The 24251-nt window shown below is 48.1% G+C and overlaps 1 pseudogene across 1 annotated transcript; it reads right to left on the bottom strand.

Annotated features, from left to right (window-relative positions):
* Positions 1-5866: 5866 nt before the first annotated feature.
* Positions 5867-13490, bottom strand: LOC148128482 (vomeronasal type-2 receptor 26-like; annotated as a pseudogene). The gene is made up of 3 exons (XR_015746373.1): positions 12304-13490; positions 7990-8116; positions 5867-7129 (listed from the first exon to the last, which is right to left on the bottom strand). The product of XR_015746373.1 is annotated as a vomeronasal type-2 receptor 26-like (transcript).
* Between the last annotated feature and the right edge of the window lie 10761 nt (positions 13491-24251).

The following is a 24251-nucleotide window of genomic DNA, read 5'->3' as shown; positions in this document are numbered from 1 at the left end:
GATGAACCCTCCACCTTCCCAGGGAGGCCATTCCATGCCTGCAGGTCTCTGCAGGTCCTGGCTGGTCTTTTCCCCCCTCTTGGAGACCCCTGGGGAACTGGGCTCATGACAGGCGATTCAAGGAGGGAAGAGCTCAGTCTTGGATTCAGGAAGTGCCACTCAGAAAGTGTCACCTTAGATATTCCCCCCAGATTGCTTTCTTGGGGTGGGTGGATGCTTTCCAGGTGACAAAGGTCTAATGGAGGAATGCCAGTCGTCTTCATTTGCAAGTGTGGGATGAAGGGCAACAGGCACCAGCGGTTCTGATCAAGCTGGCTAACAAGATGCCCCCGAGGAGGTTTCCCCAACTGGAAACGACCTCCCTCAACTGCTGAATTTGGCCACCCGGTTCTGCTCTAGACATTGGATCCCTCCCCACTTTTAAGCAATGGCTTTGATGAGAGGAGGGAGGGAAGGAAACTTAGAATTTAAGAGGGATTTCTGTTGCGTTGTGGGAAGGAAGACTGGAGACCCAGTTGGTCTTTTATTCTCTTTATTCTCTGTAGAACTGAACACCAGTGAAACTGCGGCAGCCTTTTTTATCGCGGGCTGCTTGCAGCTCATGGCCAATTCTTCAAATTTTCCGTCTCAGTGTGGCCCTTGATCTGATTTGGTCTATGTGTCTCCTCCAGCTCTTTCCATCCTCTGTCCCTACCCTGTATGACCGGGGTCCTGTTATTTGGGTTATTGTTGCCGGTATCCACAATGGTTCCCTCGTGAGGTTTTTTGCATAGACTAGGTCCCCTGTTTTGAAGGTGCGGCACTTCCTGGAGGAGTCTGTTGGCTTTTCAGGGCTATATGTGGGGTGTAGTCTGTCTAGGTTAGATCTTAGTTTTCTTCCCATTAATAGTTCTGCTGGGCTTTTATTTGTTGTAGTGTTTGGTGTAATGTGCTGTATAGTTAGTAGCTTATATATCTTTTCCTGTATATCTCCAGTTCCCAATTTGTGTAGTGTTTCCTTAGTATAACGGACCATGCGTTCCGCCCGTTCATTCGTAGCTGGCCGATCCAGCGCTGTTAGTCGTGCCCTTATCCCTTGTTTGGCTAGGAACCTCTCAAAAGTTAGTGCCGTGAATTGCCGTCCTTTGTCAGATACAACTAAATCCAGCAATCCATGTGTTGTAAAAAGCTTCCTTAGTTGTCTAATAACAGCTTCTGTTGTGGTTGAGTGCATAATGCTTATCTCTAGCCAATTTGAGTAAGCGTCTACTACTATTAAGAATGTGTGTCCTTTAGTTGGTCCTGCAAAATCAATGTGTATTCTAGACCATGGGCCCCTAGGTGTTTCCCAGTCGAGTGCAGGTGCAGAAGGGGGTGCAGGTCTAGCTTCTTGGCATCGTTTGCACGTTGCTACCCATTCCCCAATATCCTTATCCATCCCTGGCCACCATACATAACTCCTAGCCAGGGACTTCATTCTGACAATACCCGGGTGACCCTCATGCAATAATTCAAGTATTCGTTCCTTCAATATGTCCGGTATGATCACCCTATCCCCCCATAGTACACATCCTTTTAAGATAGATAGTTCTGTTTGTCTAGTCTGAAACGGTTTAACAGTCTCATCACTTGCGGTCTCTGGCCACCCTTTACCTACCCAATTTAAAATCCGCGCCAGGTTTCTGTCTCTCACGGTTTCCCTAGCAATGTCTGTTGCTGTTATGGGTAGGTTTGCCAATGTCTCGATTTGCAGGGTTGATGTGGTTGGTGCAGGATCATCTTCTAACTCAGGTAGGGGGGAACGGCTCAGGGCATCAGCGTGTGTTATGTTCTTTCCTGGTCGGTAGATCAAGTTGTAGTTATATGCTGCGAGGAATTCGGACCACCTCGTCATCCGCGGTGACAGTATGTTAGGTGTAGCTTTGTTTCCTGCGAGGATTCCTAAAAGAGGTTTGTGGTCTGTGACAAGTGAAAAGTTTCTGCCATAGATGTACTCGTGGAACCTTTTTACTCCTGTTATTGCGGCCAATGCCTCTCTATCTAATTGGCTGTAATTCCGCTCCGTTTTTGATAGAGTTTTTGAATAGAATGTGATAGGTGCTTCTTTTCCATTGGGTAATATGTGGCTGAGTATGGCACCGATGCCAAATGGTGACGCATCGCATAATGTTAGTGGCAGGGTTTCACTGTATTGTATTAGCACACAGTCTGATGTAAGTAAGTCTTTGATTCCCTGGAATGCTGTTTCTTCTCGTCGCCCCCAGGTCCATGTAGCTTTCTTATCAAGCAACCTATGTAGTGGTTCCACTACCGTTGCTTTTTGTGGCAAAAATACATTGTAAAAATTAATAAGTCCCAAAAAGGCTTGTAAATCTGTTTTATTTTCGGGTCTGGGAGCTTCCTTTATTGCTCTGATTTTGTTTTCAGTGGGGTGGATCCCTTCTTTGTCTATGAGGTATCCCAGGAATTCAACCTTATCAGTGGCTAATTGGCACTTCTCTTTTTTAACTTTAAGTCCCGCCTCTTTAAATTTTCATAAGACCTCCGTCAGGCGGTCTTTCAGTTGTTCTTTGTCCCTGGCTGATACTAATACGTCGTCAAAGTATGGTACCACCCCCTTTATTCCTTGTAATAGGCGTTCCATTAAGCTCTGGAATACCCCGGGGGCCACGCTAACTCCAAATTGCAGTCTGTTGCATTTGAATGCCCCCCTGTGGGTCACAATTGTTTGTGCTTCCACTGTTTCTCGGTCAACTGACAATTGTTGGTAGGCTTGCGCAAGGTCCAATTTCGCGAAGATTCTACCTCCCCCAAAATAATGTAATAGGTGCTGTACCACCGGAACTGGGTATGCACTTTGTTGTAGCGCATGGTTTAGGGTTGCCTTGTAGTCTCCACAGATACGTACGGACCCATCTGGTTTAATAGGAGTAACAATTGGGGTATCCCACCTTCGTCGCCAGTGTTACGTTGTGGGAAGGAAGACTCAAGACCCAGTTGATCTTTTATTCTCTTTATTCTCTGTAGAACTGAACACTGGTGAAACCGCGGCAGCCTTTTTTATAGCGGGCTGCTCGCGGCTTGCGGCCAATGACGGCTCTTCAAATTTCCCGCCGTCCGGACCGACCTATCCAAGGTGACTATGCAAATACATAACAATTTCTAATACCAGAGAAGACCGAAGGGGCCATTCAGGCCTTGGATTTTGGGTGCGTCCATGAGGCTGCCTGTGTCAAAAGGGATTAAAATGAGGATTTATTTTAAACTGTCCACCTGGAAATGGACTGAAATGAGTCTTGCAGGAGTGATGTGTCCCCTTTTGAGAGAAACCTCTCAAGGGGGAAAGGGGCCATGAGGGCAGGAGGGCCAGAGCCTGAAATTATGCAGGGACAATCAAGGCCTAAATCTTGGGCCAAGCCAGGAATTCTCCACATTCAGGGCTTCCTGGCTCAGGACAGGACATAATTCTGCATTATTCCTTGTATTTTTCCATTCACTGGACTGGTTTCCAAGGTGGCAGCTGGAAAACTCCCTGGGGAGCCAAGAGGGAGGAAGAAATAAATCCCCAGCCTTTCCCTTCATCATAGGGGGGAAGAGGCTCCTCTGCAGGGCTGGGAATGAGCCCGTGAAGAAGGACTCGGCTCCAAGTTTCAGAGCTCCAGATTTGGAAATTCATCTGTGGGAAGCAAATATGCTTTTCTTGCTGAAAGGAAACAAGGCTGAGATGTGGTGATGAAAGAAGGAGCAATCCTGGCTAGTTCATGCCCAGGTTTCCTGCCCTCCTGAAAGGGCTCCCTGCAGATGGAGACCCTCAGTGGGCTCAGGGTCCCTTCCCAGAGAGCCAACCCTCCCCCGGGTCTCAGGCTGGGTCTCCTCTATGCTTTTCTGGGGCATTGGGCCATTTGGGAGGAGTCAAGGCCCCCACCCCCAAAATGGGGAGGCAAGGGAGCGGTCCCAAAGCAGCAGCTGCATCAGACCAAAACAATCCCCAAAATTGGTCAAGGAAGTTGCAGCCTGGGAATGAAAACCAACCTGATAGCAACCTGTCCGTCCATAAAGTTCCTGCAGTGAAGATGGGAGACAACCTTCCTTCCTCCCTGGACCTTCCCCTCATCCACCCAGGGTCCCCACCCAAATCACCCCGGATAAAAAGACCCTGGTTGCAACTGGAGCCATGTGGGATCTCCTGCTTGGCCAGGACATGGAGGGTGCAATGGCTCAATGGGTGGCCTTTCTTTTTGCCCATCTTCAAGGAGGTTAATACCTCCAACCCTGCACCTGTGTGAGGCTGGGGGGTCTCTTCTCCCACCCCACCCCACCCCATTCCGCTGCTTTCCTGGCTGGGGGCTGGAGGGTCCCCTCGCTCTGGCAAAAACCCCAGGGGCCCTTGGCAACAGAGTGAGGCTCCGTGGAAGCAGCAACCCAGGAGAGGCAGCCGGTTGCCAGGATGGCGGCTGGCTTTGCCCCCTCCGATCTGATTCCCGGTGGTCCTGGGGGCCTTGGGAGGAGATCCCGGGGGTCCCTCTTGGAAGGAAGCCAGGGGGAAGGGGGAAAGGCTGGGGAGGGGCAGCCTTTCCTCCTTGGGGCTGCGAGAGAGGCCAGGGGTCCTGGCAAGGCTCTCTCCCCAGAGGAGGACCAAGAATGTCAGCCTTTTCTCCGTGTTTTTATGGGGGGGATTCAAGGATGGACTCTCCTGTCCCTCCAGCCGTCCCCTGAGGAGCAGGCCAGAAGCCCTCGATCCCCCATGGACAAGGGGAAGAGGCTGCCTTCAGAAGTGGGGGGGCTCTGTCCCTGGAGGTCTTCCAGGAAGGCCTGGACACTCGTTTGCATGGAATGGTCTGGGGTCTCCTGCTTGGGCAGGGGGTTGGAATAGATGACCCCCAAGGTCCCTTCTGGATCCATTCTGATGGGATCTTAAGGGCAGGAGCCTCTTCATCAAAAATGGCTCTGAGGACAACATGGAGTCCTCCACTTACAAACATCTGTTTGGTGACTGAAGTTACAACGGCACTGAGGAAAGTGACTTATGACCAGTCTTCACACTAACGACCATTCCAGCACCCCATGGTCACGTGACAAAAACTCAGGCGTGTATTTATGACACTTGCAGTACCTTGGGGTCATTGGGGTCACTTGAAGTCTTGCTTAATGACCACATGATTTAACTAAACACTGCACTCATTTGCTTCACAACCGAGGCAAAAAAGTTGGTAAAATGAGACAGAACTTACTTAGCAACAAAAATTGTGGTCATAAATGGAGGATTGCCTTTATTGCCTTATAGTTCCTTGAAATTTATCTCCAGAGACGTTCAGGATCTCTTAGTCAGAATATTCACCTTTCTTTTCCCCACTTCTGCTCGCTTTCAGGGAGCCTGGAGTAAAGTCCTTGGTAGGACTTATTTCTGGGGCTTCTGGGGCTGGAAGTACCCCCAGAGGACTGAGGTGAACCCCTAGGTGAAGCCTTCAAGGGTTGCACTGCTGGGCTTCCCACCTTGGAGAGAAAGTGAGAGAGAGAGAGAGAGAGAGACCCTCTTTCCTCTGGTGGAGTTTGAGACGCCCCCAAACTCCTGTTTGCAACTATTCACACGGTGCAGCCACAATGAGCCCAATTTCATCAGGATGCAGCCTGACTCTCCCGTTGGGCTTCTCCTCCTTCTGTATCTTCTGGACTCTGGTCTCAACTAGCTCAAGCATTGGGGAAAAGAACTGGCTTTAATCAGGGGATGGAGAGAGGATGGTGGATCTCATGGAGAAGCTTCTTTCACAGGGCAGGAGCAGCTATGGGAAAGGGGCGCTAACTAGGTCTTATTGGATGAGAACATCTAAGCAAGAAAACCTAGAGACCTCTGCCTCCTCTGGCTTGGTGGGATGGCCAACGGCTCTCATGGAGATTGTCAAACAACATAGTTGGAGCTTGGCTCCCACACAAGCCATCTTACCACTTTTCCTATTCATTCTCTCATAGATACACTTTTAGCTGCTGTCAGTATGACTAAGGTATCAAATTCATTGGCAGTGGCTGAATAACAAATTCCTCTGAATGATTTTCAGAGTTCCCTTTAGCAAGATTTATTGAGATGAAGAGAGTTGCAAGGATTACAGTCATTCAAACATTTCCCATTGAAAAATGTAGACATGATTTCTTTGATTTCTGCACATTATCTAAGTTGAAATAATTAGTGTCTACTTTGAAATAAAATGAAATTTTACAATTCTTTAAATGTCACAGTGTTATGTCTTATGTTTTTACATTTGTTCTGGCTGTAAGCTGCTCCTTTGTGTTCAGCTCTGGCCTCAGAAGGATAATGTAGCACTTGGGGATGAAGATGCAGCCCAGCAGACCAGCACTGGAGGCCAGGATGGAGAAGACCTGCACAGCCACCATGTGTTTCCCTTTGGTGCTCAGGTAGGTGGGCACAAAAGTCACCCAGACACTGCAGAAGACCAGCATGCTGAAGGTGATCAGCTTGGCTTCGTTGAAGGTCCCGGGCAGATTCCTTGCCAGGAAAGCCACCGTGAAGCAGATGGCAGCCAGGAAGCCCATGTAGCTGAGGGTGACGTAGAACATGACAACAGCCCCTTCATTGCATTGCAGGATGATCTCTCCAGGCTGGGAGTGGAGGTCAGAGTCAGGGAAGGGGGAGAAACTCCCAGCCAGATGGAGCAGTTGAGCACTTGGACAGAAGAAGAAGAAAGGATGATGGAGTTGGCCAAGCTCTTTCCCAACCATCTCTTTGCTCGGTTTCCTGGTTTTGTGGCCAGGAAGGCCAGCACCACCATGATGGTTTTGGCCAAGAGAGAAGAAACAGCAACTGAGAAGATGATGCTGAAGACCGTTTGTCGGAGAAGGCAGGTGGCTTTCCTTGGTTGACCAATGAAGAGAGAAGAAGACAAGAAGCAAAGCAGGAGGGAGACCAGGAGGATGTAGGAAAGGTCCCGGTTGTTGGCTTTGACTAGGGGAGTTTCTCTGTATTTAATGAAGATGATTAAAACAAGGCTTGTGGTTAGGAAGAAGAGTAGGGCAAAAGAAACCAGGATGATGCCCAGAAGTTCTTCATAAGACAGGAAGGTTATAACTTTGGGGATACATTGGACTCTTTCTTTATTGGGGTATTTATCATCTGGACATTTGGTGCATTTTTCTGTATCTGAGAAAACAAAAAAAAAAAAAAACCGTATTTCTTTGTCCTTTGCATTTCAAGATACATTGTAAGTTCTTTGGGAACAAGTGATTATCAGGAGCATTTTCCAGGACGGATTTCTTCATATCTCCAGTGATAGAAAATAAGTGTATCACTTTTTAAAAAATATAGCTACGGTATATTTTTGATAGGTTATGAAATTGAGGGAAGGTTTGGACTTGAAATATTTCCTTTGTAATGTTCAGAATATTGATAGGAACCTCCATTAGTAAGGGTAAATAATGAATCAATTAATCTTTCTAGAGAAACTTACCTGCCCGGTGGCAATTCTTGTCATACTTGCCTCAGAGGAGGCTGATGGATCAAGGGATTGCTCCAAACAATTTGGAATGGCCTTTGGAGCAGTGGTGATACGGGTGCAGCCAGAAACAGGCATAACTGTCCATGCCACCACATTGTGCATCTCGTATATCAGAAATACCTTTTCAGTGTTCCTCAAAGGGAACCCATGTAGACTGCACTGCAATCCTCCTTTCAGGAGGTGGACCTAAAACAATTCCTCGTGTTTCAAGGAACTCAGGTGTTCCTAGAGAAGTAAATGTGGAAGGAAGGATACATCCAAGCTAAAAAGAAGAAATATTTTCTCTGGCAGTAATAAAGCTTGTCCAATCTGCCACAGCCACCTGTCTCTATCCAGCCCTTCCTTCACAGTCTTTTTGCTCTTCTGTTTAGATAAGAAATGGGGCATTTTGGAAATAAACCAGAAATCAGTTCAGCTTCAAAGTGTTTTTTAATTCATACTTTCATGACAATGCTCTGGATGGATCCAGTTCCACCAGGCCTTCCTTTCCTCTGGTGTCACCCACCTTTCTGAGTGGAGAAGGTTCCCTCCGGACAAGGAATGCAGTCGTAGCAGCAAACTGGCTCTCCTTCTCGAGCCCTCTTGACAAATCCAGGATGACAACTTTCCACACATTCAGATTGAGGAAAGGACTGAGCAGAAAAGAAATAAGATTGCAAAGGAAATATGTGGAAAATGGAGGTAAAAATGGATATTAGACAAGTTACTAGCCTCTGGTCTTCACTTAAGCAAAATCTCTCACTATTTCCAAATGGTTAGAGATATAACTTCTGGAAGATTCTTCCGTTAGTTCCTCTCTTTTGCTTTTGGCATCTCACATTGCCAAAAAAAAAAAAAAAAAAGGACTTTATTAAATAGAAAAGTCTGGAGAGATGGAACCAGGGGTGAGATTCTACTGGTTCTGTCCAGTTCTATCGAACCAGTTGTTATGATTCTGTGCAGTTCGGAGAACCGGCAAATTGCACCACTGCCTGGCCCCTCCCCTCTCTGCCCGCCCCTCCCCTCCGCTCCCAGTCAGTCCTTATCGTGCATGCGCGGCATCGCCTGCAGCCTGCTTTTGCCCACTCGCCAGTCCAGCCATTGCTGCATGCCTTCCACTGTGGCCCTGCCTGATCTCCCTGGGTGAGTGAGGCTCTGCAAGCTCTGGGGCCCAGTCACCTACCTGCCACTGCCGGTCACCTTTACCCCCCCACCCCACTTGCCTTTTGCTGCCACCACCCGCCGCCCTCACCCCCAGCAGTTAAGGCCCAGTATCTGTGGTGAATCCAGGCGGGGGGCGAGATGCAGACTGGTGGGGACCAGAGCTACACATTTCGCTGTACTGGAAGACATGTGGAGAGGCTCGTGTTCTCCTACTGCTGGGAGAGCAAGAGAGTCTTTCCCGGCACAGCTCCGGGTGGCAGAGATAAACTGGATTCAAGCAGGCTGCTTCTCTGCTGCCCAGAGCCACCCATTTCCCTATTGGAGGGGAAGTTTCAAACTTTTTGCTGTGGCGGGAAAGACTCTCTTGCTTTCCCAGCAGCAGGAGAACATGAGCCTCTCCACATGTCCTCCGGTACAGTGAAATTTAGCTGGGATTCACCGCAGGTGCTGGGCCTTACCTGCTGGGGGTTAGAGGTCCAGGTGGCAGCAGCAAAAGGCAAGTGGGGTGGGGGTAAAGGTGACCGGCAGCCCAGTTGCACCCATGTCAGGCAACAGGTGTCGTCATTTCGAAGTTGAGGGAGAATTTGGGGAAAGAGATGGAGAGTCCTGCAGTGGCCAGCATAGGAGCACCGTTGAGAAGCGGGAAAATGGCCTTTGGTGATCCAACCTGGTGTTCAGGCTGGAGGCGAGCCACAGGAAGTCAGAGCACTGAGGAAAAGGGGACTGCCAGGGGAGCTACCCTCTCCGCGCCGAATTGGACCATTTGGGGTAGTCCTAGGAATTGGGTGAGTCGAGCGCAGCTCCTTGCCTTCTTAGCTCAGGGAATGGCCTTTTCTGCAGGAGGAGGACTGTGGATGGGAGGTCTACCTGAGTGACTCCTCCGTGTCTTCACCAGATTATTTGGACACTTACAAGCAAGCACAGCTAAAGGCACTGCTGTCGCAGTTCAGCCCAGACCTCACCCCGTGGCTCCGTAAAGCCAACACCAAAGAAGTGGGTGGTCAGGTGAACCTGTGGTTCAATGCTCACTCGGATCTCGGCCGCTCCAGGCCATCGGACCTCAAAGCCCCTTGGGAGCTGCCGTTCCCAGGCTTTTACTCACTTGTACCTGGCCGCCACCTCTTCATCTTTCTGAAGCGGCTGGCCCTGCCCCTCACCCTCCCTCCCTTGCCTGGCCTGAGAAGGTAAAGGTGACGGTGTGGGATAGCGAAGTGACCGGGTCTCTATCTTCCTCTCTCTCTCCCACTCTGTGTGTCTCTGTGAGTGTGCATGTGTGTAGTGTGTCTCCTGAAAGCCGCAGCTAGGCCAAGCCAGCAAGCTCTCCTTGGGTTCTTCGCTACTTCTTCATTTCTTCTTTTGGAATCCAGATTGGCTGAACAAATCACCAGACGTGGTGAAAGCATCACTTGGGTGACTTCTCCTCCTCCTCTCCTCCTCCTCCTCCCTCCTCCTCCTCCTCTCCTCCTCCTCCTCCTCATAACTGGCGTTGTGGCGGGCGGGAGGGTGCACGCATGCAGGGAGATGCTCCTCAAGCAAATGCCAAAGCACAGCAAAACCAGGTACGGGGTGGGTGGCTGCTCACTTGAGGAGCGAGCTCTCCCCACACAACTGCACCCTTCTGATCCATCCCACTCGTGCCTAGGGTGAGAGGGAGGAGGAGGAGGGTGCCCAAAGGGATGCTTCCACCGCGGTCTGGCAATCGTTGTTCAGCCAGTCTGGATTCCAAAAAGAAGAAATGAAAGAAGTAGCAAGGCGCCAAGGAGAGCTTGCTGCTTGGCCCAGCTGCGGCTCTGAGGAGACACACACACACACACACACACAGAGTGGGGGGGAGAAAGGGGAAGATAGGGAACCGGCCGCTTCACTATCCCCTACCGTCACCCTTACCTTCTCGCACTGCTCCATTTTGTGAACCACCTATGGTTGAGTATCTCCTTCAAACTGGTGAGAATCCCACAAGGGCTGGGGAATGTGTCACTAAAAGCTTCAGGTTTGTTTGCTCCTTGTGCCCAAACTAGCAAAGAAAAAAGGGAATTCTGTTGACCAGGGCCTTGAATTCAGATGAATTTGAATCATGATTGGGTGGAGGTCCTTTTGGTCCCATTGGGAGAGAAGCTTCGTCCTGCTTGGGGAAAAGTGTCCCCTGAAAGGGAAGGTTCATAATTGGGGAGGTTCTTAAAGAGACCGGACCTGGTCAGACTTACCCATGCCTCTCTTTACACACACACACACACACACACACACACACAGAGTGGAGGGGGGGAGTTAGAAAGAAGAATGAGAGAGACATATACAGAGAGGGGGAAAGAGAGAGAAAAAGAGAGGGAAAGAGTGAAATAGAGGGAATGAGAGAAGAGGAAGAGAGAGACAAGAAAGGAAAGAGAAAGAAATAAAAGAGAGAAAGGAAGCAAAAAGAGGAAAATGTATAGACAAAGAAAGGGAGAGATGGAAGGATTGGACAAAGAAAGAAAAAGAAAGGGACGGAGGGAGGAGAAAGTGAATGAGATATATGAATGGATAGATAAATACATGGAAGGAGGGAGGGAAGGAGATAGAAAAGAAAGGAGAGGAAGGAAGGACACAAACCCTGGCTTCAGAAGACTCTTTAAAGCAGCACAACAATCTAGGGCTGGCCTGCAAGAGATCTCGGAGGTCATTTAGTCCAAACCCCTGCTCCAGCAGGAGATCCTTACAGAATCAAAGAATAGCAGGGTTAGAAGTGTGTGTGTGTTTGTGTGTTTGTTTTAATGGTTGTCAAAACTCCAAAAACAGGTCAAGGAGCTCTGGGGAGATCAGTCATAAATTAGAACACTTGCTAAGCAACTGGTCATTAAGCGAGGACCACTTGTATTTGGTTTGCAAATCACATGGCCACCTGGCCATGCCCACCCAGTCACATGGCCACCAAGCCACACCCATAAATTAAGCCACGCCCACCGTTGTTACAAAATTTGAATCCCACCCCTGGATGGAACTGAGAAAAGATTTCAGCATTAAGTGATAACCAGCCGGTTCCTTCTCATGACCCCATTAACATGCATTTCTCCCCTCTTCTCACACCCTTAATTTTAAGGTGTGATATCAGAACAATCTTGATAATTTCAGGTGAACTGAAAGCCTTGGAGCTGCTTCCTAGGAGCAGAAGGCCCATTGCTCCATCCCAGGGAGGGTGAAAGGGAGGCATGGAGAGCTCTGGCCAGGTCCGGCCTCCTTAAGAGCCTCCCAGATTATGGAGCTGCCCCTTCAGGGGACACTTTTCCCCAAGCAGGATGAGAAGAAGCTTCTTTCCCCCAATGGGGCCAAAAGGATCTCCGTCCACTCACGATTCAATCCCATCCGATACGGTCCAAGCCTGGATTCAGGCCCCGGTCAGCAGAATTGCCGCCTTCGTTGCTACTCTGGGCACAAGGAGCAAACCACCAGAAGCTATTAGGGACACATTCCCCAGCCCTTGTGGGTTTCTCACCCGTTTGATGGAGACCCTTAATTGTATGTGGTCCACAAAATGGAACTATACCGATGCCTCCCAAGCAGCCTAAGGGAAAAAATACGGTTTCTACTGCCCAGATTCAATTCTTGGTGAAGGTCAACCACCTTTGGGGAATAGCATCAGCCCTCTTGAAATGGGACCTCAGGCTTTGGAAAACGGAGAGAAGACATCAAAACTTTCTCCTACCTTGTTGAGCTCCTTTAGCCGTGAAAGAACATTTTTTCTGATATAAAGTCTCTGTCTTACAAAATACCCCACAGTCTCTCTCCTGGGATGATCCCTGGGAAGAACCAATAAGCCCGAAATGAGCAGATCTGCTGCTACCTCTCCATTTGGGTCCATGTACAATTCAAAGTCTGAAATATTGACAAACTCATTCTTCTCCAGGAAAGGATGGAACTAGAATGGGAACATGCAGCAATTTTAAAAGCAGAAAACTTTGTTTATTATCCCAGTCGCTTTTTCAATATTTAATCTTTCTCTTGTAGTTGTCTAATTTACAGACATGCTTCATTAGGAAAATGGGTGTTACCACTATCTTACAAGTGAAGGGAAAAAGTTCACAAAAATTTGTCGATCATATTTTGACAATATAGATTTTGACAAAATATAGTTGAACAACAGAAAAAAGGAGATTTATGAACTCCCTGAAAGCAACAGGTTGGTTATCAAAATATGATCAAGAAGAAAATTGTCAGGGTGATCCTCTCCCAGGAAGCCCAGACAGGAAACCTGAGCTAGGCCCACTTTGCTGTAATGCTGCACTGACAGGATTTGGGGAGTCAGAAAGTACAAATCTCCCACCGACCCTTTTTTTATGCAGCTGTAGGTTTCCTCCTCTTATCTGCTTCTTCCCCAGGCAGAATCTCTCCTCCACCCCCCAAAAGTCATTCCCTCCTATCACTGCCCTTTCTAAATGGATTGTGGGAAAGGGGGGGATATAATTTATGTGCTCTATGCAAGTCATTCTCACATATTATTTCATTTTCTAAATACATTATGGAAATACTGCTGATATAACTTGATCTCAGGAAAGAGTAACAAACAATTTTGTGATGTGATCAGAAACCCAGTTAAGTGAGGGGTGGATGGTATGATAATTAAGTGCATAAAAACTGATTTAAAAATGGTACTCAAATAATCTTTAGTTTTTAAAATCTTTGTCATGAAAGTGGGAAGATACAACATTTTGTCGTTAAGTCATCAATTTTTCTCTGTTGTCATTAATATACTAGGGTTGATAAATTGCTATTATACAAGATTTATAACAATTCTCAGGCAAATATACTTTTATGTTATTTAAACATTACCAACTTTCCAGAAAAATATTTATGATTTCCTCCTAGAAACAACTGTATGACTAAAAAGCAATAGAAAACTGTTCTGTGCAGTTAATTAGCATTCTTGTAAACCCCGCGCCGTGATTGGCTAAAGCGTGCGGCGACCGGATTGGCCGAGCGAGCCGCACCGATTGGCCCGTTAAGAATCTCCCGCGATTGGACAAGCCAAGAGCGGGAGATTCGAAACGATGTCATTGGTCGCGGCCGCCGCGGCTTGAGAATAAAAAGCCGCAGGTTTTTTCCTTAAAGCTAAGCATGTAACTGGAGCACAATAAAGAGCTGAACTTGTCACTGACTCCGAGCTTCCTTCCTGCGCCAGACACAACACTGGCGACGAAGGTGGGATCCAGGGAAGAACCACCAAGCACGTGTCCGGAGGAAGACAAAGACCGACGCGATGGCCGGCCTCACTCCGCCCGCGCCTTTCAACCCGGCTACCGAGGACTGGGAATCGTACGCAGACCGTTTCCAAATGTTCCTCGAGAGTAGCAACTTGAAAGACGCAAACGGGAACAAGAAAAGGGCCATTTTCCTGACACACTGCGGGCCCGCAGTGTTCAAGATGGCGAAAACCCTCGCCAAACCCGCCGACGTGAAGGCGATGGACTGGGCCAACCTTGCGCCATTACTCCAAAACCACTACACTCCCACCGTACCCATTCTCATCCGGCGAGACGAATTCTACCGGTGGAACCAGCGGCAGGACGAGAGCATCAACGACTTCATAGCCGCTCTGAGGGACCTCGGGGGTATGTGCGAGTTCCAGGAACTAGACGACATCCTCCGGGACCGCGTGGTCTTAGGTCTCCGGGACCAGGCATTGAAGAGCCGCCTAATGGCAAAGGGCGACATCAGTCTCGATGTCGCCCTGGCAGAAGCGTCCGCAGCCGAAGCCACCAAGAAATCAGCGGCCCGACTGCGGAAGGCAGAGAACGGGGATCGCGCCGACAACCCCGAGGCAAGCCGCCGAGAAACCGCCATACACCACGGCAACCTGGACTCCGCCTCGGACACCCCGGACGAAGGAGAAGAAGAAGACGTTCATCGGCTCCAGGCAGGACGAGACCGACGAGACCAACGAAGTCGTAAGTCGGGGACTCAGTGCGCAGGGTGCGGGGGAAACCACTACCGAGCAGACTGCCGTTTTTTCGACGCGACATGCCGGCATTGCAATAAGAGGGGCCACATCGCGCGAGTCTGCCGGCTTAGGAAAACTTACAGCCCCCGACGCCGAGAACCGAGCAACCAGAGGCGAGACAACACACCCCCCAGGCACCGAGAGCGCCAAGCCGACACTCGCTGGAACAGAGACAGCCGGGGCTGACGAAACGGGGAAGACTGACAAAGGGAGGAAACCCACCAGACAGTCACGATTGGCCACGCCGAGACCAACGATACCCGTAAGGTCTATGTGGAAGTGAGCATCGAGGGCGAGCCCTGCCGAATGGAGGTGGACTCCGGATCCTACCTCTCCATGATCGCCTGGAAAGAAATCAAGCGGCTGGTGCCTAACATCCACAAGGCAGGGCTGGAGAACCAAAAATTGATAGTCAAGGACTACCAAGGGAACCAAATCCCCATCATCGGGACCGGACAGTTCGAGGTGACCTTCAAGGGCCGCACCGTAAAACTTCCCCTGACAATCGTGGACCAGAACCGACCCAGCCTCCTAGGACTCCAATGGTTCGCACCACTGGGCATCGAAGTCACCGGAATAAACCACATCAAGGAAGCCGACTGGGAGCAGCAGCTGGCTAAGGACTTCCAAGAAGTATTTGGCGGCACTTTAGGCAAGTACCGAGGGCCCCCTATCTCCTTCAGTCTAGACCCAAACATCGCCCCCATACGCCTAAAGCCGAGGCGGGTGCCTTTCGCACTACGGGGAAAAATAGACGAGCAGCTTGACAAGCTCGTCAAGCAGGGGGTTCTGCAACCCATTGATCATGCCCGGTGGGAGACCCCAATAGTCACCCCAATTAAGCCAGACGGGTCAGTAAGGATCTGTGGGGACTATAAGGCCACCCTCAATTGCGCCTTGCAACAAAGCGCATACCCCGTCCCAGTCGTGCAACATCTACTTCACTCACTGGGGGGCAAAGTCTTCTGGCACGACCTGGCACAAGCCTATCAGCAACTGCCGGTCGGACGAAGAAACCGCCGAGGCACAGACTATTGTCACCCACCGGGGGGCATTTCGTTGTAACCGACTCCAGTTTGGAGTCAGCGTGGCCCCGGGGATTTTCCAAAGCCTCATGGAGAGACTCCTACAAGGAATAAAAGGGGTTGTCCCTTATTTCGATGACGTACTAATCTCAGCAGCCAACCGGAAAGAACTAGAGGGTCGCCTAAGGGAGGTACTTGAGAAATTCAAGAGGGCCGGTTTAAAAGTAAAAAGGGAAAAATGCCAGCTTTACACAGAGCAAGTCGAGTTCCTGGGGTACCTCCTAGACCGACATGGCATCCACCCGACCGGAAACAAAGTAAAAGCCATCAAGGAAGCCCCGACTCCCAAAAACAAAACAGAGTTACAGGCATTTCTGGGACTGCTCAATTTTTATAATGTATTCTTACCCCAAAAGGCGACCGCGGCGGAGCCTTTGCATAGGCTCCTCGACAAAACGGCAAAATGGACCTGGGGGACACGTGAGGACGCCGCATTCAGGAAAACAAAAGACCTGTTAACCTCGGATGCCGTCCTCATACAGTACAACGAGACTCTACCCCTCACCATCACATGCGACGCCTCACCTTTTGGCGTAGGTGCCGTCCTCAGCCATGCCCTAACGGACGGGAGAGAAGCACCCATTGCCTTTTTCTCAAGAACACTTAGCAAGCCAGAAAGGAACTACAGCCAACTGGACAAGGAAGCCCTTGCCATCGTTGCGGCCGTAACGAAATTCCATGAGTACCTTTACGGCCGCCGATTCACAATTATCACAGACCACAAGCCGTTGCTAGGAATCCTGGCGGGGAATAAGGCTACACCGAACATCCTATCCCCCAGGATGACAAGGTGGTCCGAGTTCCTCGCCGCCTACGACTACCGGCTCACACACCGCCCCGGTAAGACAATCACCCATGCAGACGCAGTGAGCCGCTCGCCATTACCCGACCTCGAGGACGACCCAGCACCCACAACGACCACCCTCAGCATAGAGGCGTTACCCGATCTACCCATAACCGCGTCAGACATTTCCCGAGAAACCAATAAAGACAAACGTCTGGCGCGGGTATTGCATTGGGTAGAAAAAGGGTGGCCGGAAAAAGACAACGACGAATCATTCAGGACATTCAGAAACCGGCAAACAGGACTGTCCTTGCAGAAAGGTTGTTTGTTATGGGGGGGACAGGGTGGTCGTACCAGAAAAGCTGCAAGGGAAAGTATTAAAACTTTTACATGAAGGGCACCCGGGCATCGTACGAACAAAAGCCTTGGCCAGAAGCTACGCTTGGTGGCCAGCCATAGATAAGGATATTGAGGGTTGGGTGGCCAGGTGCTCACACTGCCAAGAGACCAGACCAAACCCCCCTGACGCACCAATACTAGAATGGGAGACCCCCAGGGGACCATGGTCTAGAATACATATAGACTTTGCCGGTCCCACAAGAGGAAACACATTCCTCATCACGGTGGACGCTTACTCCAATTGGCTGGAGGTAAGCAACATGAAAACCACCACAACTGAAGCTGTCACCAGGGTACTCAACAAACTGTTCGCGACCCACGGTCTCCCGGATGTCATCGTGTCAGACAACGGGCCCCAATTCACCTCGCTGGAATTCGAAAAATTCCTAGCGGAACGGGGCATTCGACACGCACTGACAGCGACAGCTCATCCGGCGGCCAATGGTAGGGCGGAACGGATGGTTCAATTTACGAAAAAAACCATCCAGAAAATCGAACACGGGGACATACAAGAAAAAATAAATAAAATGCTCCTAATACAACATATAACCCCAAATACGACAACAAACAAAAGCCCGGCAGAATTATTAATGGGGAGGAAACTAAGGTCCCCACTTGACAGACTACACCCCACATACAACCCGGAAAAACCCCCAGATTCATCGAGCAAACACCGGGCATTTACACCGGCCGATGCAGTCTATGCAAAAAACCTTACCGGAGACCCACTATGGGTACCGGCAACCATAACCCAACAAACAGGCCCCCACTCATACAGACTGCAGACAACGGACGGACAAGCGTGGAAACGCCACATCGATCAATTAAGATCAAGGGCAAGAAACACAACCGACACGCAAGCAAACACAGGCAACCCCATTAACACAAACCAAGGGGAGAGGGAAGATACAGGGGGCCAAGGAAGGATAGAATATAACCAGCAATACTCACCAGATAACAGCCAACTCGAAGCCTCACCAGGGAGAAGCAGCCAGGCCAGCTCAACCAGCCCGGAAAGACCAGGCGGGAGCGGCGAAAGTCGCAGCTCGACCAACCCGGGTAGACCGGGAGGGAGCTGCAACAACAGGCCAGGCAACACCTTCCAGACGATTCCATCCCATGGACAAAGAGAAACAAAAACCCCGACCGAGCAGGTCAAAAACCAAGGAACAACTGACCTGCGCAAGTCCAGTAGACAGGTACGGAGCCCCGCCTACTTACGGGACTATGTTACGTAGGAACAAACCAAGAGGGGAGGGGTGTTCTGTACAGTTAATTAGCATTCTTGTAAACCCCGCGCCGTGATTGGCTAAAGCGCGCGGTAACCGGATTGGCCGAGCGAGCCGCACCGATTGGCCTGTTAAGAATCTCCCGCGATTGGACAAGCCAAGAGCGGGAGATTCGAAACGATGTCATTGGTCGCGACCGCCGCGGCTTGAGAATAAAAAGCCACAGGTTTTTTCCTTAAAGCTAAGCATGTAACTGGAGCACAATAAAGAGCTGAACTTGTCACTGACTCCGAGCTTCCTTCCTGCGCCGGACACAACACCCAGCCTGCAAGGATCCTCCTCCTCCCTCCACGCAGGGAAGCTCCTCCTGCTCTGGACCATGGGGCTGCCCTGGGCGGCTGGCGCTTCCTGCCCCCCCTGTCCCCATCTCCCCCTCTCCCCCTCCTTTCTCAGACCCCCAGTTCTCCCTCCTGGGCCAAAGGCTGCATGGGAGTGAAACCCCCCAACGACTGGAGACCTGGGACACAGGGACCCCCAAGGGCATCTTCAGAGCCTCGGAGGTGGGGAGGCCGAAGGGGCCGCAGAGCCCACTATAAGTGCCGCATCCCCACAACCAGAAGACCTGGGGCCTCCAGGCGCCCCCCCCCAACCTCTTTCTTGGGGGGCCTGGCAAGAAGAGACGTGGGGCGCCCAACGCAGGGCAGCCTGGAGAAGCCCTTGAGGCAGCCTCAAAAGGCAGCCCTGAGACCTCCAGACAGACAAGGCAGGAAGTCCTCACCATGGAGCCCAACACTTGTGTTGCTGGGGGAGACAGTTGTTAAATGAGTTTTGACCCACTTTATGACATTTCTGGCCCTATTTGCTAAGCGAATCACTGCAGATGTTAAGTCAGCCAGATGGTTCTTAGGCGCATCCGGCTTCTCCACAGACTTTGCTCGCGAAAGGGGATCATGTGACACACACCCGGGGACATTGTAGCCGTCATACGTGTGAGACAGTTGTCTAAATGTAAATCCTGGGACCTCAGGGAGGCTGCCAGGGCCGCCAGTGTGGAAAGGGGCCCTAAGTCATCTTTCTCAGTGCCACTGTGGCATTGAATGGTCACTAAATGGAACAGCTGTAGGTCAAGGACCCTCTGCCAGGAAAGAGCGAAACCATCACAGGAGGGAGGGAAGAGGAGGTTTCCCTGATAAGTCCTGGCAGAGCTGCAGGGAAGTTTCTCCCGGCCTCCTCTTCCTCCTCCTCCTTCCACCCGATTCCCCTCCTGCCTCTTTTCCCTCCTTCCGTCCATCTTCCTCCTCCGCCTCCCTGGGAAAGAAACGGCCTGGAAGCCCCTTCGGGGTTCTGAGGGAAATGAGCTGGACATTCAGGGGGGGGGGCAGAGCTCCAGGGGTTCAGCCTGACCTCCCTGATTTTGGGGTCTCCTGCCACCCAGAAGGCCATTTCCTGACTTCTGAAAGGATCAAGAGACTCTCCTCCAGACTCGGCCCTTCCTTCTGGCCGGGACCAGGAGCTGGTGGGCTTCACACCTGGGGGAACAGCAGCCCCCACCTGCCAGGTGCAAAGCTGGCACACCAGACTCGGATCCTGGCAAGAGATGCAACCTGGGGACCCTCACCACATTCACTCCCCACCTGCCCTGGGCCCCCATGGGGCAGATCCCCCCACCCTGCCCAGCAAGGCCAGAGGGAGCCCCCTCTAGGGGGCGCCCCACTTTCCAGAGCAGGAGGAGGAAGAAGCCCCTGGCTGCCCCAGGGGGAAATTGACAGCAGGGCCCCAGGCTGAGCTCCCCTCCTCCCTGGACCCCACCAGCCCCACCTGGCCTGCAGGTGCCCAGGGCTCACCTGGGAGCTCCACCTGTCCCCCACCTGTGATGCCAGAGCCGCTCTCCCAGCCAATCCCAAAGAAGGCTCCTCCCTCAGAGGTGGGCTTTTTGATAGTGTTAGGGATAACATTGTTTACCCTAACTGGTTTGGGTAAAAATAATAAATATGGTATCATGGTTTGTTAGTTAAAGTGTGTGTAACTTTAACCGCAAGAATGTAATTAAGGGTGTGGTTGTAAAAGCACTATATAAGAAGCGAGAAGCTATCTCTCTCTGGCTTACTGATCCCTAATTACTGGATGGATTGATGACTGCGTTCTTGCGGGAGTGTTGATATTTCTCAACCGAGAGAAGATAAAGATTGATTTATTGTAAGTGAACTGACATTGGCTATTCAACACGGACTTTGCAAATAGAGTATCCCCGACAAGACTTGACTGAAATTGATATATGACTAATGGACCGTTATTTTGACTATGCTATAATTCTTAAATGGAATAAACAATATTTTTGATAGCACAAGCGTATCTGTATTTTTACTGCGTGTTAACTAGAAAACTTATCTCACACATTTACCTGTCTTCCTATCTGACTTCACTGCACGTTCTGTTTAGTTTGTTTTCCTTAACACCCGTTGGGGAATCCAGGCTTAACACTGGTTATGGGCCCAGAGAGACTGCAAAGTCAGTTTAACTAGGATAAAAACAGGTTTATGTAAAAAGTGAGATTTTGTGTTGTTACACGTTACAGTAAACAGACAGCTGTGTTTTATCAATTATATTTTTATTTCCATATAGTGAAACATGGCACAAGTCAGTCTACAAGGTTTGTCCCTTATATCCAAGCTGGATGGAACAAACTATGTTTCATGGTCTATGAAATGTAGTCTACTTCTACGAAGAGAAGGTTTGTGGAACATAATTGAAAACCCACCAAACGTAGAAGAATGGGATCCTGAAGATGAGGAAGATAGTCAGAAGATAGAAGAATTTAAACAGAAAAATGAACAAGCACTTTGCATCATAGGACTTACATTAACTGATCAACAACTTGTTCATATACGCGAAGAGCAAACAGCTGTTGGGTTTTGGCAAAAACTGAGGAGGATTTATGTCTGAGATAACGTTGGTGCTCACATAAATCTAACACGGAAGCTTTTCCGCACGTATCTCCAAAAGAATGGTGATATGCTGAGTCATTTGAACACTATGAAAAGCATTTTCCAAGAACTTCATGAGAAGGAGTTAATTTTCTCTGAACTACACCAGGTCTACATAATTCTATCTTCATTAGACGAAAGTTTTGATGACTACGTAACTTCCCTTGAAATATTGCCTAAAGAAAGTTTAACTTTAACTGATATCACTGGCAGATTGATTGAAGAGGCCAGAAGAAGGCTTGAAAGAGATCAGTTAAGGAGGGAGCAACCTCAAAAGGAAAATAATGAATCTCCTACTGCATACACAATTAAAAAGTGTTTTAATTGTGGAGGGAGAGGACATTTTGCAAGATTTTGTAAGAAACCAAAGCACCAGAATGAAAGCCAGAATGCTGTAAGCCATCAAAGAAGAAATAAGAATTATGAGTTAGCAATGTATAGTAATGGAGTTGTAAAAAATAATTTATGGGTGGTTGACAGTGGTGCGTCCCACTGTATTACAAATGATAACAAAAAATTTGTAAAAATGTCCATGAGTTCACAGCATATCTCATTAGCAAACGGATGGAAAATTAAAGCAAAAGGTGAAGGTATAGCTCATTGTTCTAATATAAAGGAGAACATAAAAATGTTATATGTACCTCAACCTAAATGTAATTTGCTTTCTGTTAGAATGTTGGTTAGATTAGGATACATAGTTACCTTTAGGGGAGATACTTGTTTAATTGAAAAAGAAGGTAAGAAAATTACTGCATCTTTAAGAGGTGACATATATGTGTTAAATAATAATGGTTTAGAAGTGGCTAACACAGTTTATGATAATAGGAAACCTCATGATGAATGTATTCACTTGTTACACCGAAGGTTAGGTCATTTAAATTTTAAAATGATTAAGAGAACTGTTCAACTATCTAAAGGAATAAGTTTGAAACCTTGTAATAAGTATTTGCAATGTTCTGCTTGTAATCAAAACAAAAGCAAAGTTATACCGGCAAATAGAGTTGATGGATTTACTACCAAAGAGCCTTTAGAGGTAGTATTTGCCGATATAATAGGTCCTAAAAAGCCAAGTGTAGGTGGTGCTAGATACATATTAAGCATAATGGACCACTATTCTAGGTATGGTTTCTGTTTTCTAATGAAGAGAAAAACTGAAACGTATACAAATTTCTTTAATTGGTTAAAATTTGCAGAGAGAAAAACTAAAAAGAAATTAGTAACTCTTATAACAGATAGTGGTGCGGAATTTACAAATAATAAATTCCAGAATAGACTTAGAATGGCAGGTATTCAACATAAAAAGTCTGCACCATATAGGCCTCAACATAATGCCTTTATAGAGAGACGAGGCCAAACACTGCAATCAATGGGAAGAACAATGTTATCTGATTCTGGATTACCTGACAATTTGTGGGGAGAAGCTATAATGTGTGGTAATCACATATTAAACAATGTTGTTAATTCAACAACAGGTGAATTACCATTCACTCTGTGGCATGGTAGGAAACCTGATTTGAGTTATATTCACACATTTGGTGCACCAGCATGGGTGCATATCCCTACACAACTCAGGCACAAAGGACAACGTAGAGCTAAAAGATTAATTTTTGTTGGATATCAAGCAAACCATAGATCTTATAGATTCTGGGAACCAGGTACATCTAGAGTATACTGCAGTGCTAGTGCACAATTCCTAGAACATATAGGATGGAATAGATTAGAACAGGATTCAGATAATGATGTTATTATAGAACACTATAAGAGACAGAAAGAAAAGAATAGTTATAAGAAAAGTCCAATTAAAGAAGAAGTCCATGAAGAGCAAATATTTTTTTTTATTTATTTATTTTATTTGATTTGCCAATTGTTTACAAGATAATAAGTATAAGTATATACATAGTTGTGAATACATGAAATGGGTACATATAAGAAAAATAAAAGAATAAGAGAAACAATAGGACAGGGATGGTAGGCACGTTGGTGCGCTTATGCACGCCCCCTACAGACCTCTTAGGAAGGGGGTGAGGTCAATAGTAGACAGTCTAAGGTTAAAGTTTTTGGGGTTTGGAGAAGAGACTACAGAGTCGGGTAGAGTATTCCAGACATTGACCACTCTATTGCTGAAGTCGTATTTCCTGCAATCAAGTTTGGTGCGGTTTACTTTGAGTTTGTATCTATTGTGTGCTCTTGTGTTGTTATGGTTGAAGCTGAAGTATTCATTGATAGGTAGGACATTGCAATGTATGATTTTATATACCATGCTTACGTCAGACCGAAGACGGCGTAATTCAAGGTTTTCTAGTTCTAGAATTTCAAGTCTGGTGGCATAAGGTATTCTACAACGAGTAGAAGAGTGGAGAACTCTCCTTGTGAAATATTTCTGGACTTTCTCAATTGTGCTAATATCAGATACGTAATGAGGGTTCCAGACTGATGAACTGTATTCGAGTATTGGTCTAGCAAATGTTTTGTATGCTCTGGTTAGTAGTGTGATATTACCAGAGAAAAAGCTACGTAGGATTAGGTTAACAACTCTTAATGCCTTTTTGGCTATGTAGTTGCAGTGGGCTCTAGCACTTAGATCATTAGAGGTGAGTATTCCAAGGTCCTTTACAGAGCTTGGGTCATCAACAAGTTCTTGACTATTCAGCTTGTATTTTATTTTCTGATTTTTTTTGCCAATATGTAAGACAGAGCATTTATTTGTTGAGATTTGAAGTTGCCATTTGTTTGACCATTCAGATACATAGTCGAGATCTTTTTGTAGGGTAGCAGTATTGTCTGTGGTATTGAACAGCTTTACATCATCAGCGAAAAGAACGCAATTGCTCAAGAGGAAATAATTGATCAAGAAAAGATAGATAGTCAAGAACAGGAAATAAAGGAATGTCCACCTGTAAGTCCTATTATACCTAGATGCACAACGCGTATAACTAAACCACCTGAAAGATATCAGACAAGTATTGTTTGCCAAGTAAATAAAGTTCCTACTAGCATAGATGAACTTAAGATGTATCCTGCTAAGGATCAGGTGAATTGGCAAAAGGCAATGGAAAAAGAGTTAAATTCATTAAAGGAAATGAAGGTTTATGAAGAAACCAAATTACCTCCAGGAGAAAAATCCATTGGGTGCAAATGGATATTTAAAGTAAAGACTGGAAATAATGGGAAAGTA

The sequence above is a fragment of the Notechis scutatus genome, unplaced genomic scaffold, assembly GCF_049901735.1.
Source record: "Notechis scutatus isolate UNSWTSFEM ecotype Mainland unplaced genomic scaffold, rNotScu1.2 NSCUSCF51, whole genome shotgun sequence".
Classification (NCBI taxonomy): Eukaryota; Metazoa; Chordata; class Lepidosauria; order Squamata; family Elapidae; genus Notechis; species Notechis scutatus.
Note: the sequence above shows the minus strand (reverse complement) of the source record. Positions and strands in the feature narration are given on the sequence as shown.